The sequence below is a fragment of the Betta splendens genome, chromosome 11, assembly GCF_900634795.4.
Source record: "Betta splendens chromosome 11, fBetSpl5.4, whole genome shotgun sequence".
In the NCBI taxonomy this organism is placed as follows: domain Eukaryota; kingdom Metazoa; phylum Chordata; class Actinopteri; order Anabantiformes; family Osphronemidae; genus Betta; species Betta splendens.
The window spans coordinates 16,415,466-16,433,518 of record NC_040891.2 but is presented as its reverse complement, the minus strand read 5'-3'; the positions used below and the strand labels follow the sequence as shown (position 1 = coordinate 16,433,518).

At 43.8% G+C, this 18,053-nt stretch overlaps 1 long non-coding RNA gene across 2 annotated transcripts; it reads right to left on the bottom strand.

Annotated features, from left to right (window-relative positions):
- Positions 1 to 5,710: 5,710 nt before the first annotated feature.
- On the bottom strand, positions 5,711 to 15,262 carry LOC129604855 (uncharacterized). Of its 2 annotated transcripts, XR_008696160.1 has the most exons (5): positions 15,010 to 15,262; positions 14,267 to 14,429; positions 13,929 to 13,987; positions 13,737 to 13,844; positions 5,711 to 13,658 (listed from the first exon to the last, which is right to left on the bottom strand). It is a non-coding gene; the product is annotated as an uncharacterized LOC129604855 (long non-coding RNA). The 2 variants fall into 2 exon arrangements; XR_008696161.1 differs by having other exon boundaries at positions 14,267 to 15,262.
- Positions 15,263 to 18,053: the final 2,791 nt, after the last annotated feature.

Genomic DNA, 18,053 nt, shown 5'->3' with positions numbered 1-18,053 from the left:
CGAGCGAGCGTCGACAAGTTACGTGACTGCCCAAATGCTTATAGGCAGTTTAAACGGGCTGGCATATGTCAAAGCTTTATAAACATGGCAAGTGGACTTAACATCTATAAGATAGACATAAAGTCAAAACTGTAATGAAAAATTTTCGCAACTACATTTTGACACTTCACAATTACAATAAAAACTATCTTGCGAAGTGTGAACGGTTCTTCAAAGCTAGAGAGATAGTGGAAATGATTGAAATGAAAGTATTTGATTTAACAAAATGACAGCCATGTCTCCTCGATGTAGTAAAAAACAAATTTGCACAAGCACCAAATAGAGTGATGAAAACCTCTCTCTAACAAACATATTTTAAGGATAATGATTTATTATTATCCACAGAGAAACACAATTACACCCCTTATGATTAAATTATTTTTATTTGACACCAAAACCTGGACTGTGATCCTAAACAACCACATATCAGTGAGGGTTTTTAACATTTAATGGTTTTAAATTCGAATTGTGCCTAGGTAGAATGTAGTTGTGGATATCTGGAATTCCCTTTCTATCCAGGCAAAACTGAATTGTGGATATTCTTTGATCTAAACCAAATAAATTAATTAAAGTAATAATTAAAACCAAAGTCCTATTTACTCCAATTTTCTAGAAAACTCAATTTTGCTATGAATCTTATATCTCTAAAAATCTTTCATTCTAATTATTTCTTGTGTATATATAAATGACACTGTGAAAACACTTGCTCCACAGATCCTCTGCTCCATATACAAATTGGCCTGAGTCATAGGGATAAAAAGTATTTTATTGTCATTGTGGAGATACAATGAGATATGTTTGGTGACTCTCAGAGACCAGCCGCAGCACAAATGCTGCAGACAATATATATAATAAAATATTTACATACATGCATACATACTATATACAATACAATGATACGGGTGGGGAGGTGCATCTGTGCATTGATAAGCTGATTAATTTTTTTAGCTAAAGTGCCTTAGTTTCTTTGCAGCCAGGCAGGTCTAAGGGTGGTAGAGGAGATATACAGGCTACAGATATGGAGAAAAAGTTGCTTCACAGTCTAGTAGTGTGTCCTGATGGTTTTGCATCTTTTTCCTTATGGAAGGGGCAAAAACAGCCTGTGTCCGTGGTGAAATAGGTCTTTAATAATGTTACCAGCTCTCCTTTGCAGACGGTTAGCATAGACTGTTTCTAAGCTGGGGAGCTTGTTCCCACAATCCTTTGTGCAGCCTTAACTACCCGTGCCAGGTCTTTTTGATTCCCTGTGGGGCAGCTTGTATACCACACTTTGATGCATTGACAGAGAATGCTCTCTATCATGCTCCTGAGTCAAGAGGGTATCTTTTCAACTTGTTGAGCTTTCAAAAGAAGGAGATTCTCTGCTGCGCTTTCTTCACCAAGTGGGAGGTGTTAATAGTCCACGTCATGTCCTTTGCCATGTGCAGACCCAGGCATTATATTGGTTCTGCTCTAAAATACACAGTGCACCTCAACACAGCACATAACAAAATTGAATGATAGATTCAAATAATCCTCATTTCTAAATTTGCATTAAAATGGTTTATCATACCACATTTTCTGTATAGTTTAGTATAGAAGAAGCAATATTATGTAAATGACACCTAATGAACCTAAGACAGCCATTTGCAAACTGTAAACCCAAATTACTTCAGTTTTATATATAGGGTTACGTTGTTGGCAAAAAAACAAATAAAGTGAATGGTGTTGTACATGGATACAAATTCCTGTCAGTGGAGGATTCATGTCAGAACACCACACAGAAACTAATTGCTTCAGTTAAGGCCACAGACATGTGCTGTGAGTTTTAGTTTTGTGCTGACTACAGCAACTGCCAACTCCACTTCTTTCTTAACATAAGTAATGGTAGTAAACAAGCAGCAGGAGGTGCTGCGAGTATGTTGAACATCAACACATGCCTCAATTATACCAGATCATTTAAGCAGAAAAAAATGCATTTGTTTTATCAGAAATTCTTTTCTAATAACATTTCATTTCATTTATAATTTAATAAAATATTTAATAGTAGCTGTAAGTAGCAGTAATATGAAGATGAAGATGATGATCATGTGTCATCAAACTGTGACTTTCTAGCCAACATTTGTCTGTGCTGTAAAAGGACTCAGGAGTGGGACTTCCCTCTTCTTATGATTACACTTAATACACAGTTATAGTTTTCCTTGTCTTTTTGGCTAGATCTTTTACAAAGTTGCTATTGCTTAGGTACTGAAGGGACCACATGTTTTGACTAAATGCTTGCTCATGCCACAGTTTTTTATATCTCTCATCATCCCTTGTTACTGCATTTATATCTAACCTTCAATTCTTCTGTGAAACCAGCTCCCAGTTCAGGTTCTAGTGGCAGACATATGATGCTTCTAACTGACCTTTTTGATTAGACATGTAGTTATGAATGGTTCATTACACTCATTACTAGATCCATCAACTTTAAATTTACCAAGTCCTTTGTCCCACCAGCTTCTTCCCCATAACTCATATGGAGTTAACCTCAATAATCAACTCTTTCAAGTTATCCACATGTCTTTTAGACTAGATTACTTAAAGACGTTTTGCCTTTAATCAGCTCATTTTAAATCAAATCAACCAATCTTTACTAATAGGCTATTACCACAGGCTTTAAAGGTGGCTTTGGTCAAACCTTTATTGAAAAAAACCTACTCTGGACCCTGGAGAACTAGCCAACTATGTCTTTTACCTACCAAGCTTCTCTCCTGTGGAACCAGCTCCCTGTTCAGGTTCGAGAAGCTGACACACTCTCCACCTTTAAGATCAGGCTTAAAACCTTCCTTTTTGATAAAGCTTATAGTTAGAGATGGTTCAGGTCACTGGCAATGATTGTTAGTCAAAGGAACCATCTCTTAGTTAAGCTGCAATAGACATAGACTGCTGGGGGACTTAATTTATACACTGAGCTTCTCTGTTTCATTCTAACTCTTCTATCCAATAACCTTCTATCATCATTCCATGTTTAACTAACTTTGTCTCTTTCTTTTCAGTAGTTGTGCTTCTTCCCCCCTATCTTTCTCCCACTCTGTCCTCACCTACGGGTATCATTGGACTCAGAGCTGTGTCTGTGATGGGCTGATGCGGATCGAACCATCCTGGGTGTGTCCAGTCCCTGGTCCAACCGTCCTGCCTGTGTCCAGTCCCTGGTCCAACCGTCCGGTCTGTGCTCTGTTGTTTCTTGTTTGTTGTTGCTGTGCTTTTCTCTCTCTATCCCCTCACCCCAACCAGTCGAGGCAGTTGGCCGCCCACATTCAGCCTGGTTCTGCTGGAGGTTTTTTCCTTGTTAGAGAGGGAGTTTTTCCTCTCCATTCTTCACTGAAAGTCCTTTTTTATCGAATTATTTTCTATTAAAACATACACAGTCACCATTTAACACTCTATTCAAACCTTAAAACTAACAGTTACAAATAACTACTTAACCTCCATAAACTCAATAACATCCGAAGCTGCCAAATGTTAAAAATAGCTAACTGCTAACTATTAGCTAGTAGGTAGAGCAGGTACTGGTCCATATGTATGGGCTGATAACTACTGATAATGGCCATTGAATGGCATGATGAATAAATAGAGAGGTGAAAGGACTCCCAGATTTCCTAAAGTCTAATACCAGCTCCTTAGTTTTGCTGCTGGTGCAAACTGGACCATACAGTATCTGTGGAAAAATCTTGAAATAATTTTCCATCCATCCATCCATCCATCCATCCATCCATCCATCCATCCATCCATCCATCCATCCACTTTCAACCACTTATCCGGGGCCGGGTTGCGGGGGCAGCGGTCTGAGCAGAGTTCCAGACTTCCCTCTCCCTGGACACTTCCTCCAGCTTTTCCGGTGCACCCCAAGGCATTCACAACAACGCCAACTGAGAGACATACAGTAGTCTCTCCAGCGTATCCTGGGTCTTCCCTGGGTCCTCCTACCGTTGGGACATGCCCAGAAAACCTCCCCAGGGAGGTGTCCAGGAGGCATCCAAAACAGATGCCTGAACCACCTCAACTAGATTCTCTCAAAGCTCTTCCCTGGTGACAGAGCTTCTGACCCTATCTCCAAAGGTGCGCCCAGCCACGCTGTGGAGAAAACTAATTTCAGCCGCTCTGTGATCTTGCCCTTTTGAACATGACCCAAAGCTTATCACCATAAGTGAGGAAAGGAATGTAGATTGACCAGTAAATTGAGAGCTTTGTCTTTTGGCTCACCTCCCTCGTCATCACGACAGATCTGTACACCGACCACATTACTGCAGCCGCCACACCGATCCGTCTGTCAATCTCACGCTGAGTTGTCTTGAGACTAAGCAACATGGCTATGTTTCTAGAAAGCAGAGAGGCTCTGTCCAATGTGGGATGGACACCATCTCTTCTATTTAGCCCAGGTTTTCCCCAAAAACTGGTCCAATTAGCCACAAAGCCCACATCATTTGCAGGGCACCACCTAGACAACCAGCGGTGGAGCGATTACAGCCGGCCATACATATCATTGATGGTCACATTGGAGAGGGGTCCAGAGAAAACTACGGAGTCCGACATTCCGGACTAACTCAAATGTTAACTCATAACTCAATGTTAGTTTTAGTGACTTTCGATTGGCATAACCGGGCGTCATTAGTTCCTGTGTGTATTACGATCTTAGCGTACTTACCCTTATCCTTAGACAGGAGCTTAAGATAAGACTCAATGTTGCCCGCTCTGGCCCCAGGCAAACACTTAACTATGACCGCTGAATTCTCTAACTCCAAGTCACCAAGTCTGAGTCACCAATGATCAGAGTGGGGTTCTCAGCGGGTGTGTCGCTGAGTGGGGAAAATCTGTTTGAAACGTGAAGCTGTTGGTGGTGAACCATGGGCGCCTGCCTAAAGCTACGTTTCTTACGAGCCGTAACCCAGTCATTACCTAGCTGCCTGGGGCCGGCTGGGGGACTCTAAGTCTAACAACCTTGCCAACCCTGCAACTAGCGTACACCTATTACAGATACCATTACAATCACTAAAGGAGGCAGGGGTTAGCTAAACATAAGACACATCGAGCACCGAGCAGAGCGAGAGGGAGAGGAAAAGGGGGAAGCCATAGCAGGAAAGTAAACTGGCTGCTACGCTAGCAAAGAAAACATCAGATAACAGTGAAGATTAGCAGGACATTTAATGAAAGGAAAGGATGCTTTAGTGTTACAAGCTTGTTTTGCAACTCTTAGCAGTCGCTACCAGATATAAGACAATAATATTTTAGAAAAGAGCAGAGAGTAACACCGTACACACACAGCGGCAGCAAACCTCAGTAACCGGAACTGACGCAATACACTTATCGTCAGTCAGCCAGGAGTCGCTCTGAGAGAGGATGCTTCTGATTTTAGCTATATTTCTAAGATGAAAGTAGGCGGTTCTAGAGATTTGTTTAACGTATGATGTAAAAGAGAGATCCTGGTCATTGATGACACCAAGGTTCCTCACAGTAGAATCTGAAGCTAATATTATGCCATCCAGGGTGGCTATCTGACATGCAAGATTTGATGTCTTTTAAACAACTCTGAATTTTGACTAGTTGATCTGTTTCATTTGGTTCCAAAGACATATGTAGTGGATTCAAATGATTAAGAGTTTGATATTAATGCAGAAACATTAATATACCTCAAAGATGGGGCACCAGGTTTGTTTTAAAGCTGAAACCACGCTTTAATCAATCTAGTCAACGCCAGATGCTAATTCAATGAGTTACCCGTTATGGACAACAATAACAACTTTCTCGTGATAAAACCAAATCAGTCTCTTATGCCATGAATTCTTGTCACGGTTCAGTGACCTCTGCTTAAATCTTAAGAACAATGCACACAAAACCAGATTCCTTTTAACGTTTTATTAATCTAACACTACTGGATATATGAATAACATAATATGGAAATACTCAAATAAACAGAACAGAAAATGAGAAAACAATCAGAATGAGATGATCATCGGTGATGATGACGGCTCGGGGTCAGCAAAGTAAAAGTCAGCCAGGCTGGACTTTCCAAGGTGTTTCAAAGTGTCAGCGCTACTTAAACTAGCCCAAAAAGGAAACGGGCTGGAATCTAATTTAATTAGTTCAATCAAAAACAGCGAATCAATTAAGGACTGGTTGTAACAGTTTCAGTTTTGCGGAGTTTCTTGATGACTTTCTAGCGTTACAAAATTTGTTGTTCGTTCGTTTTTCTAAGTTTAACTTAGGTTTACAAAACTTAAGAACAAAGGAAAATAAAAGAAAAGTAATGCGACGCAAAAAGAGAAGGTGAAAGAAGTTTGAAGGTAGAGGGAAATCCGATTTCACTAGGGTGTCACTGGTTTAAATACCCCTGGGGCAGTGGTCACTGCAGGGTGGAGAAATGAGTTCAACCAGTGGTGAAGAGTTCCACCTCTTCAGATCAAGTATCAAACGATTGGATTTGCATCGCTCCTAAATCTGGGATAATTAAGCTTTCCTCTTTTCATCAAGCTCAAAGTTCCATCACACCATAACATAAGATTAAAAAAATAAAATAAAATAAGCAGAGACGTCAGAATGGTTAAACAGCAATATTAACTGCATAGAATATTAAGGTCTTATACGTGGTCCCTTACAACGCTGTAACAAATGAAATGTTATTCATCATGACTGGTCTTGTCTTATGTAACACCCAGGAAACACTAAAACATACATGAATAATAAATGCAAGCAAAATCAAATTATAAATGACCTAATCTGGGCATTACTAATTAAACAATTGTAACACTTAAAAATGTAATACAATAATGAGGATACCTAATTGTAGCTGGTGGACATAGTCTATGTGTATGTTGCACAGATTAAAAGAAGTAAAGAAGGTGAGTATCTCTATTTCAACTTTGTGCCTACACACAAAGGAAAGGGGGGTGATAAGTTGGAGTCCCTTTGTGACTTTAGATATTTCCTGGCAAATCTGTAGATCAGGCATTAAACATCACACAGAAACCAATCTAATATCAAATGAAAACATTTTGTCCACAGAATACAATGGCATCAGTTTCATGGAAGTTGGAAGTTCTGGTGCATCGGAACCAGAATGTGTGTCCAAATGAAGTCTCTTGTTCTCTTGATGAGCACATTCCACATTCTATGGCTGGTGGTCCCAGTTCTGGGAGAGGCAGCTTCTCAGTGATAAATGTGACAGGCTGTCCTTTTGGAATGATAAGCAGACTCTTCAATGAGGGACTTAAGTTCACATGTAGGTCAGGTTACCTCAGTCCAGATGTGGATTGCTACACATATATAACTGAGTATCATCTGCATAACAATGAAAATTAATACAATGCTTCCTAATAATCTCACCTAGAGGAGAATTGTATAGGCTGAACAGAATTGGACCAAGCACAGAACCCTGTGGTACTCCATAGCTAATCCTTGTCCAATTCTCACTGGAGAATTTCTCATTAATATGAACAAACTGGAATCTGTTCAACAAATAGGATTTAAACAATCCTAGTGCTGTTCCTTTAATTCCGATTCTATGTTCTAGTCTCTGTAATAGAATGTTACGATCAATTGTATCAAATGCGACACTAAGATCTAACAGGACAAGGACATGTGCTTTGCACTGCTACTTTAATTAGCCATGCGTACAGCAGCACTGCAGTATCGCTGTAAAGCAGTAGTTAACGTATTAGGTTTCCATGTTATCTGTGAATGTATGTGTGTGTATATTATCATTCAGAGTATGTTAAGTAAGATGAATGTTAATGCTAACACATTCATAACTAAACAACTGTTGTACTGTGGTTTACCTTGGAGATTAATATTAATACCAATAATAGCGTTAAGGTATGTGCACATACTCATACAAACATATACATATCATATACATACAGATATGCATTGTTATACATATCCCATACTACTTAATAAAAGTAATGACATACAACACCACAATTTCCATATTCATACGTTATTGATATTGGTAGTGATAAGTATCAGTAATACTTGCAGTTGGATTTGGAAAGCCTGTTCAGGTTTTGAGTGTCCCACTACAAGGTTAGTAAGGCTGTAGCTTAACATTATTCACCTTGGGGCCTTATCCTTGATGTACTTATGGATCTTGGATGGTGGTTTTCAAACTCATTAGTCCTCGGCCTCCTCACTTGCGGCTAGCGTATAGTCTCAGGGTGCTGGATTTGGGGTGGAACCCTCCATGCATGGTGAGGAGCTTTCATGTCTTAACATCTGTGGTCTGTATCTCTTCCTTTGGCCAACTTATTATTCCCGCAGGGTATCTGATCACTGCCAGGGCGTAGCTGATTATTGCCCGGGATTTGTTCTTGCCATTGAGCTGGCTTCTTAGGACTTGCCTTACTCGTTGGAGGTATTTGGCTGTTGCCGCATTCCTTGCTACCTGTTCAAGGTTGCCGTTCGCCTGTGGTATTCCAAGGTACTTGAAATTGTCCTCAATGTCTGCTATTGTTCCTTCTGGGAGTGAGACCCCTTCTGTGTGGATTACTTTGCCTCTCTTTGTCACCATCCTCCCACATTTATCAAGCCCGAATGACATCCCAAATTCCGAGCTGTAGATCCTGGTGGTGTGGATCAGCGAGTTGATGTTTCACTCACTCTTGGCGTACAGCTTGATGTCATCCATGTAGAGGAGGTGACTTATGGTGGCCCCGTTCCGAAGTCGGTATCCATAGCCAGTCTTGTTTATTATTTGGCTGAGGGGGTTCAGACCTATGCAGAACAGCAGTGGGAACAGTGCATCTCCTTGGTATATGCCGCATTTGATGGATACTTGGGCAAGTGGCTTCCCGCTGGCTTCAAGGGTTGGTTCTCCACAACCTCATCAAGTTTGCAATGAAGGCCCTTAGAGTTCTATTGATGTTGTACAGCTCCAAGCATTCAGTGATCCATGTGTGTGGCATTGAGTCATAGGCTTTCTTGTAGTCGATCCAGGCTGTGCACAGGTTAGTGTGTCGCATTCTGCAGTCTTCGGCGACTGTTCTGTGTACCAGGAGTTGGTGTTTGGCTCCTCTGGTATCCTTACCAATGCCCTTCTGTGTTTTGCTCATGTATTGACCCATGTGTCCACTTATCCTAGCTGCGATGATGCCTGACATGAGCTTCCATGTTGTGGAGAGACAGGTTATTGGCCGGTAGTTGGATGGGACTGTACCCTTTGAGGGATCCTTCGTTATCAGGATCGTTCGCCCTTCAGTTAGCCATTCAGGGTGAGTCCCATCCCTTAACAGCTGGTTCTTTTGTGCTGCCAGGCGCTCATAGATTGCAGAGAGCTTCTTCAGCCAGTAGGCGTGGATCATGTCAGGGCCAGGTGCTGTCCATTTTTTTCAAACCTGAGACTCTTTGTTGGATATCTGCCACTGTGATAGTCACTGGATTCTGTTCAGGGAGGTTGCTGTGGTCTTCCCTCAGATCCACCAGCCACTGTGCATCACTGTTGTGTGACGCCTCCCTTTCCCATATGCCTTTCCAGTACTGTTCAGTTTCCAGCCTTGGTGGGTCTGCTCTGCTGTTGTTACCCTGCCATTGAGAGTACACTTTCGCAGGTTGTGTTGGGTTAGGGTTAGTCCTAAGAAGCCAGCTCAATGGCAAGAACAAATCCTGGGCAATAAACAGCTACAGTACGCTCTGCCAGTGATCAGATACCCTGCGGGAATAATAAGGTGGTGTCACGGTCTGGACTCACTTCCTGCTTTATTTTCTTCTACTTCCAGTTTTGTGTGTTGTCACTTTTGTTTTAGCTTTACTTTGCAGTCACATGATATCACCAACTGTATTCCATTATTAATTACTCACCTGTTTTTCTTTTTAGTATTTAAGCACCACCTCTCAGCCCAGCACCTTGCCAGATTGTCTTTGTGTTATAGCCAGCAGTCCAGCATTATTTCATATCTTGATTTGTGACCGACCCTGTTTTCCCTGACCTTGCCGCCTGCCTCATCTGTGATACTGCCTTGCCGTAAGTCTGACCTAAGCCTGCCTCCTGACCACCAACTGTCTGATTCATGCCTGTACCGCTACTGCCTCAGTTGTGTATCGACCTTTGCCTGCCTGACTACGAGTATTAATAAATCCTTATTATCACCGAGCTTTGTCTCCGCCGTGCATGTGGGTCCGCTACAGAGGCAGCCGTTAAAAGTGTCTACCCCCACCGTGCTAGGGACTCGAATCTGCCGTGTCAGCGCCCTGTTTGCACTGCGGGAAGAGTGTGTTACGTCCTTTTGGCCTGTAGGTGGCATACCTATTCAGTCCTCGTCACCTTTATAGGGAATACGAGCAACGATCAAACGTAAGCGTCATATTACCCTTGTAAAAACATAAAAACTGTTCGGATGGTTAACAGATGATAAAACATTGTCAAGGCATCGACAAGGACAGCTAACTCGCTTTTCCCTGCTTCAAACAGCTGCTGTAATTGAGAGTAACCCGTGCGGCATCACCGGTCAATCTGGAAACGTATTCATTGGTTTGGACGTTGTTCTGCCCGCTTTCATGTAGACACAAAACTCGTCAAAGCAAAAGAGCTCAGTGCAGCATTTGCAAATCACATGTGAACGTTTTATTTTTTTTTGTAAATAAAAATAATGTTTGCCCTGTTCAAACCCTGGGGAATAATAACGATTCTGATTCTGAAAGCGGCTGATCAACTTCGCAGGAACACATTTCATATGGTAGAGGTGAAAGGGACACTAACAACCCAACGCAGCCGAGGCTGTAGCAGGCAGACCTTTGTCCTGCGTTTTGATGCGTGTTTCCCCTTCCCCCAGTGTCCCTGCTCTGGGACGTGGATGGCCACGCCCACTTTTATTCACCAGACGGACATGAAAGAGGGATTAACGAAATAAACAGCTGGTTAACTTCGTAGGAACACTTTGTTGTAGGAACTGGTATATTTAGAAAACCCAGTAAAGGTGTGTGAACTGGGGAGGAGACGGCAGCAGCGACTGAAGAGCAACTGATTAGAGTTGATGTCTTTCCCGCTGACAGGCGCATTCATTTGATAATGCACGTACCTTGGCTGACAGTTCAGTTGAAAAACACACTGAATCTTTATCAAACCGTCCCTGAATAACATCTATGAACTGCAGTTTCTTCCTTGATTATCCATGATTTATTATGAAAGAAGCGCAAATCTTTGCCAGTCCAAATTGTGCAATTAATACTGTGTTTACAATAAAGGTAATAAATAATAATAATAGTATTTTCATTTTAAAATGCACTGCATATTTTAAACGAATGTCGAAGTGCTACAAATAAATTAGACCAGAAAGCTACGATAAATACATACGTTTACTCTTGCAGAGTAAACATGTAGAACAAACTACTTGCTGCATTAATGAGTCTTCTCTCGTGTTTCATTGAGCGGCAGTCTGGAGCTCTCTGCTAAGACTGCTGCCCCGCGACCCGTCCACAGATGAGCTTCGATTAAAAATTAAAAGCAGAGTTTTTTTGTTTTTCGTTTTTCTCTAAACGAAAAAACAGTTTTAAATCCAATTCCGTGTGTTTTTGTTAAAAATATTTTTGCTCGATTTATTGGTTTGTAAGGCGGTGCTTTTATTCAAATCTGTTTGCCGCCCATTGCAAGAGAAACGAAAACACCGGTGAAAGTGGCTGGATGGACGGATGGTAAATGAAAATGTTGAAACGTACATGGGCCGAATAAGTCACATCAGCCACTCATTCAGTTACAATGACATGCACAGTCAAAACAAATTATCCCTACATCTAGTGCGCCACTCCCTCGTTTCTCTCGTAGCCTGCATTTGCACATCCATACATTTGTGTATTGGTCACTCTCTGTCTGGACACATGACTCCGAAACACGTCACGTGTTTGTGTAAGAGTTTGATGTTTCCACCAAATTATAAGCAGAGGTAACGAGAGAACGACTTTTTGTGTTTTCCGTTTGTCTCTAAACAATAAAGACATATTAACTCCAATTCCGTTTCTTTTTGTAAAAACCAAATATTTTTGCCTGTTTTATTGGTTTGTAAGGCGGTGCTTTGATTAAAATCCGTTTGCCGCTCATCGGAAGAGAAGCGAAAACGCCGGTGAAAGTGGCTGGATAGACGGATGGGAAATCAAAATGTTGAAACGTACACGGGTCGAATAAGTGATCTCAGCCACTCAGTTACAATGACACGCACAGTCAAAACAAGTCAAACTGCAGTTCTGCAGACACGCGTAGAGTAAACGCGTAGGAACAAACATGTTGCTGTAATGCGTCGCTGTAGATCTGCTGATTTCAGGGGCCCGTTTCAAGAAGGAGGTTTTGTGGAAACTCTGAGTTTGTTAACCCCGAAATGAGGAAAACTCAGAGTTTTCGGTTTCAGAAAGCAAGGTTACTTAAACCCGTAAAGCGGGGTAAGTTTAAGCCCGTTTCAAGAAGCGAGGTAATCGAAACTCAGTCAGTTACTATGGCAACTTACTCTGTGAACCAAACCTGGTCGCGAGCAGGTTTTATTCGGGAAACCCAGAGTTTCCTTCGGTCTCCGCCCCTTTTTAAAGTGAACAGTGTTTAAATACCTCGTTTAATCGTTCAGTTCATTCATAGATTTCACCTGTTTCCTTCGCGCAGAGACCAAAATGTCCGTTTCTAGAGGATCCTGTAGATGAGGAAGATGTATTAATTCACACGGCATTGAATTTACGCCGCGAGAGGATTTTAACGCCACGAGTTAATTTTCTGTCATATCGCCGTGCATATTTATTTGAGCGGTAACGTTTTTCTCGAGACTCCATACATATATTAATAATCTTATTCACCCATACGTCAAACACATCACCCATCGTGGCCGTGCTTTTACATCCGAACAGATTCTTTGTGTTGCGTTACGTTTTTTTTTGCAAACGGTAGTTTTCCTTATAACATTGGAGATGCTGAGCACATTAGTGAAGCCACTGTATGTAGAAAAAATCGACCTCAAGCGCTTTCCTTGACACAAACTCCTTAAAGCCATTAAAGAGGAGTTTCACAGGATTGCAGGTATGTGGTAATCAATTTGTTTCATTGAGGCTAATCTGAAAAATGATGATCAGTTAATAATATCTTGCTGTGATCTGAAATAAACTGCACTGTGGTAAGTACATGTATGTCCTATACACTTATTTCTATGCATGCACTACACACTCACAGGAGCACTTCTATGCAGCACTAAAGTAATGTGAACTTTCTTCTAGGAGAGATTGACGGCTTTCTGCTGGAGATAGGGGTTAATGCCAGCCCACACTACTGACCCCTGACCCAGAACCTGAAGCAGGCCCCCAGCAGCGCTTTAATGTGTCACTGCAGAATAAGAGCCCGGGTGGAAATGACCATAGGCCTGTTGAAAGCAGGTCTTCAGTGCCTACGTCACCTCAGGGAAACACCTGAGAGGCCTGTGACATTAATGTGGCATGTGTTGCTCTCCACATTATTGCAATTATTAGAGGGGAGCAACACCCTGCACTACAAATACAAGACCCTGAGGAGACTCCTTCCATCATGGTAATCTGCAGAGTGGATGGACAGTCGGATGTGATTTGCCATAAGATCAGCCATCACCACCACCAATAAAAGAAACTGAATAAATGCAAATCATAATTTATTTGGTTTTCTTCATTTCCTACAAATACAAAGGCAATTGTTAGATTTTTTGATTTTTCCAATAATTAATACAATTCACCTTCAACTATACACTCACCTCCAGCTTGTGTTTGGGAATTTCAATTTCTAGATCTGTCTTTTCAATCTTGTGGTACAAGTGTGATATTTTCTTGAGATTTAGTTTATACAACTCTGTAACCGGTAACTTAAAATACAGAAGATTTATAGTTACAAGACATAGTTCCTCATTACTCCTACAGAATTGAACTCTGGTGTTTACTGAACATACCTGAACTGTGGGCATCTTTGCAGCAGAATGTGACTGACCTCCTGCTGTTCTTTCACACTCTGGGGCAGAGGGGAGATAATAATGTATACTTGTATACTTAGAGATCAAGTTACATCATTTAGGCTACGCAACACAAACATCAGAAATCATGTGATGTGTATAAACTGTATTAATATTACACTTTATAATACTGCTTATCATAATTTAAGCTTTATTTAGTATGATACTCACAACATCCTGGGCTTCTGTTGTGACAAAGAACCCAACCCAGACTCTAAGAAATTAATATATCAAAAGTAGCCTATGTAAAAAATCAAATATATAGGTAGGCCTCTTACATTTTACACATGCACTTGTATCCTGGGGGGTGACTGGTTCTGATGAATTTCTTCAGCCTCTGCTTTCCAGTGTTCATGCTGAGGGCCTTCTCCTCTGCATGCGTCAGTGGTGGAGGTGCAGGTCCTCCACCAGTTGTTCTAGTCTCTGCCTTCTTTCTGTTGGCTGAGTAGAAGACAAAAGATTTAACTGTGTGAAAACATTACAGCCATGTTGAAAATGCTGCTGCACTGCTATACTCTGCATGCTATTTAGTTATTTAATATGTCAAATGTTGTCAGGAAGTAGTCAGGTAGTCTACACCCATGATATGATGGTGCCTTATACCTGTTTGAATTATGTTTTTATATTTAATTTTTAGCCACGTTCTTTAATGCCTGCAGGATTGCGCCTACATAAAAACTGAAATTAAGTTCTTATATTATTACGTGTTTTGGGTAACTTTTAAAAACCTAATTAGATTAATGTAATAATTGCTCTCCCTAAAACGTATTGGATTATTGAATTATCATTACTTTACAAATCCCACATCAACCACAACAGGAATTTTAAAAATGCATAGACATAACACTGCACTTTTAATTCATATAAACATCGGTATTTTATGCAATTACTGAAGTAACTCCTTAGATGAGTGAAAAATTACTTTACAAGTCCTTACTTTACAAGTGAAATATAACAACAATACTAAAATTATTTAGTATTTAGTTACGCTGAACACTGTATGTTTAAAATGTAAACTTACGCATTGACCCGAGCAGCTATTTTCTTCCAAGCTAATTCTTTCTCTTTCGCCGCTGCAGCCGTGTTGCCTTTTCTACGGATTATAGACTCGTAGTCGCTATTTGCTTGAAGTATCATATCCATTTCCGGCCGTCTGTTGTTGTCCTGTTGCCATGGTGACTCGTAATATCTTCACTCCATTGATCAGGGCTTTGTATCGTCGCGGTGCACGCGCTTAACTCTGAGTCAGACAACTCAGAGTTGCTTAAACCAACTCTTTTTGTCATGATCTGGCTTTGTGTTTCTAGTTGTTTCCTGTTTTATTTTGGTAGTCTCCTGGTTTCTGTTCCTGTTTTAGCTTTACTTCCGGTTTCTTGTCTTGTCACAGCTGTCCCTGCTCATTACCCACACCTGCACTCTGTTAGTCATCAAGTCACTGTGTATTTAACCACCACCTGTGTCCTTAGTTCCCTGCCAGATTGTCGTATTCGAGTTCCCTGAGTGTTCGTGTTTCATGAGTTGAGTTCCCTGAGTGTTCGTGTTTCTCGTGTCGTGTTCCTGTCTGTATCGTGTATCCTGCCCGACCCTGGATTATCTACTTACCGTGAGTTTTTGCCTGTTCCCTGTCTGTACTTTCGCCGAGCCTTTTCGTGTATGACCTGGACCGTCTGACCGTGCCTTTAAGAATAAACCTTTTGTTGATTATAATATCGCCTCCGTGCTGTGCATGTGGGTTCGCCGTCCGCCCGCCCGAGTTCCTGACAGAACAATCTGGCCACACTTGGACCCAGCCAGCACTTAGCCTCCGGTCAGGTCAGTGACTGTTTTTCCCTTGTTTTTTACGGCAAATATAACTCTCCCGCGGAAGTATGGTTTCGGTTTCCTCCTCTCCGCCTCGTCGGATCGTCGTGCCTGCACCAACCTGCCCAGCTCCATGGTTATTTCCCTGGGAGGATTTCCTGCTCTCACGCGGTTCTCAGTCTCCAGTTCAGCCGCGCGCTGCTCAGTCCCCAGTTCAGACGCGCGCTGCTCAGTCTCCAGTTCAGCCGCGCGCTGCTCAGTCTCCCGTTCAGCCGCGCGCTGCTCAGTCTCCAGTTCAGCCGCGCGCTGCTCAATCTCCAGCTCAATCGTGTTTTGCCCAGTCTCCAGCTCAATCGTGTTTTGCCCAGTCTCCTGCTCAATCATGTTTTCCCCAGTCTCCAGCCCAAGCTCCAGACGCCGCGGCCCCGTTTCACCATGCGGATCCCGGTACAGAGGTCCGGTCCACACCGCGCCCAGCGCCTCAAACGACGGACAGTCGCAGCTGCTCCGGACGGCGCCGGCGGCGGCGCGGTTCCAGGATTCCGGGTCCCGCGGTCTCGGTCATGGGGACCGAGCAGCCTTCTTCCCCGACAGAGGAGCCCCTTGATTCTCTGACTGACTGTGTCCCTCTGATAACAGGCATCCCAGACAGCGTCGCCCGACGGGTCCACCTCCTCTGCTCTCCTCCAGTTGCCTTTCTCTTCGTCCACCTCATGAACACCGCCAATTCGGCTACAGACCCGGGCGCGAGAGAACAACTGTTCCAGGAAGCAGCCGCTCTCGTCCTGAGGGAGCCTGTCCTGCGTGAGGCCCTGCAACTCCCGGGCCTGCAGCCAGCGGCCGCTTCATGTCCCACCTCTCAGTCAGGTCAGCCTCGCCATGCTCATGCCCTGGTGCAGCCCTGTCGCCTCCAGGCCCCAGCCCAGTCAAACCTAGTCCAGACCCCAGATCAGCCGTGTGTTGCCCAGACCCCAGATCAGCCGTGTGTCACCCAGACCCCAGATCAGCCGTGTGTCGCCCAGACCCCAGATCAGCCGTGTGTCGCCCAGACCCCAGATCAGCCGTGTGTCGCCCAGACCCCAGATCAGCCGTGTGTCGCCCAGACCCCAGATCAGTCGTGTGTTGCCCAGACCCCAGTTCCGTCCTTGTCCCCGTCAGAGGGCACCGCCCGTCTGACGATTGTTAATCCCACCCAATCAGGCCCGACGTCTTCCCCGTCGAGCTCGGCAGCTGTAAGCTGTCATGCCAGCTCCGGAGTTGACGCCGTTCCAGTCCCTGTCGGCCATGTTGCGGCCGTTCCAGCTCCTGTCGGCCATGTTGCGGCCGTTCTAGTTCCTGTCGGCTCCTCAGAGGAGGACGCCGTTCCTGTTCCCGTCGGCCATATTGAGGCCGTTCTAGTTCCAGTTCCTGTCGGCTCCTCAGAGGAGGACGCCGTTCTAGTTCCTGTCGGCTCCTCAGAGGAGGACGCCGTTCCTGTTCCCGTCGGCCATATTGAGGCCGTTCTAGTTCCAGTTCCTGTCGGCTCCTCAGAGGAGGACGCCGTTCTAGTTCCTGTCGGCCAAGAAGAGGCCGTTCCAGTTCCTGTCGGCCATGTTGAGGTCGTTCCAGTTCCTGTCGGCCATGTTGCGGTCGTTCCAGTTCCTGTCGGCCATGTTGAGGTCGTTCCAGTTCCTGTCGGCCATGTTGAGGTCGTTCCAGTTCCTGTCGGCCATGTTAAGGTCGTTCCAGTTCTTGTCGACCAAGTTGAGGTCGTTCCAGTTCCTGTTCCTGTCGGCCATGTTGAGGTCGTTCCAGTTCCTGTCCCTGTCGACCAAGTTGAGGTCGTTCCAGTTCCTGTTCTTGTCGGCCATGTTGAGGTCGTTCCAGTTCCTGTCGGCCATGTTGAGGTCGTTCCAGTTCCTGTCCCTGTCGACCAAGTTGAGGTCGTTCCAGTTCCTGTCCCTGTCGACCAAGTTGAGGTCGTTCCAGTTCCTGTCCCTGTCGGCCATGTTGAGGTCGTTCCAGTTCCTGTCCCTGTCGACCAAGTTGAGGTCGTTCCAGCTCCTGTCCCTGTCGACCAAGTTGAGGTCATTCCAGCTCCTGTCCCTGTCGACCAAGTTGAGGGCGTTCCCGTAGGCCAAGTAGAGGGCGTTCCCGTAGGCCAAGTAGAGGGCGTTCCCGTAGGCCAAGTAGAGGGCGTTCCCGTAGGCCAAGTAGAGGGCGTTCCCGTAGGCCAAGTAGAGGGCGTTCCCGTAGGCCAAGTAGAGGTCACCCCTGTCTCTGACC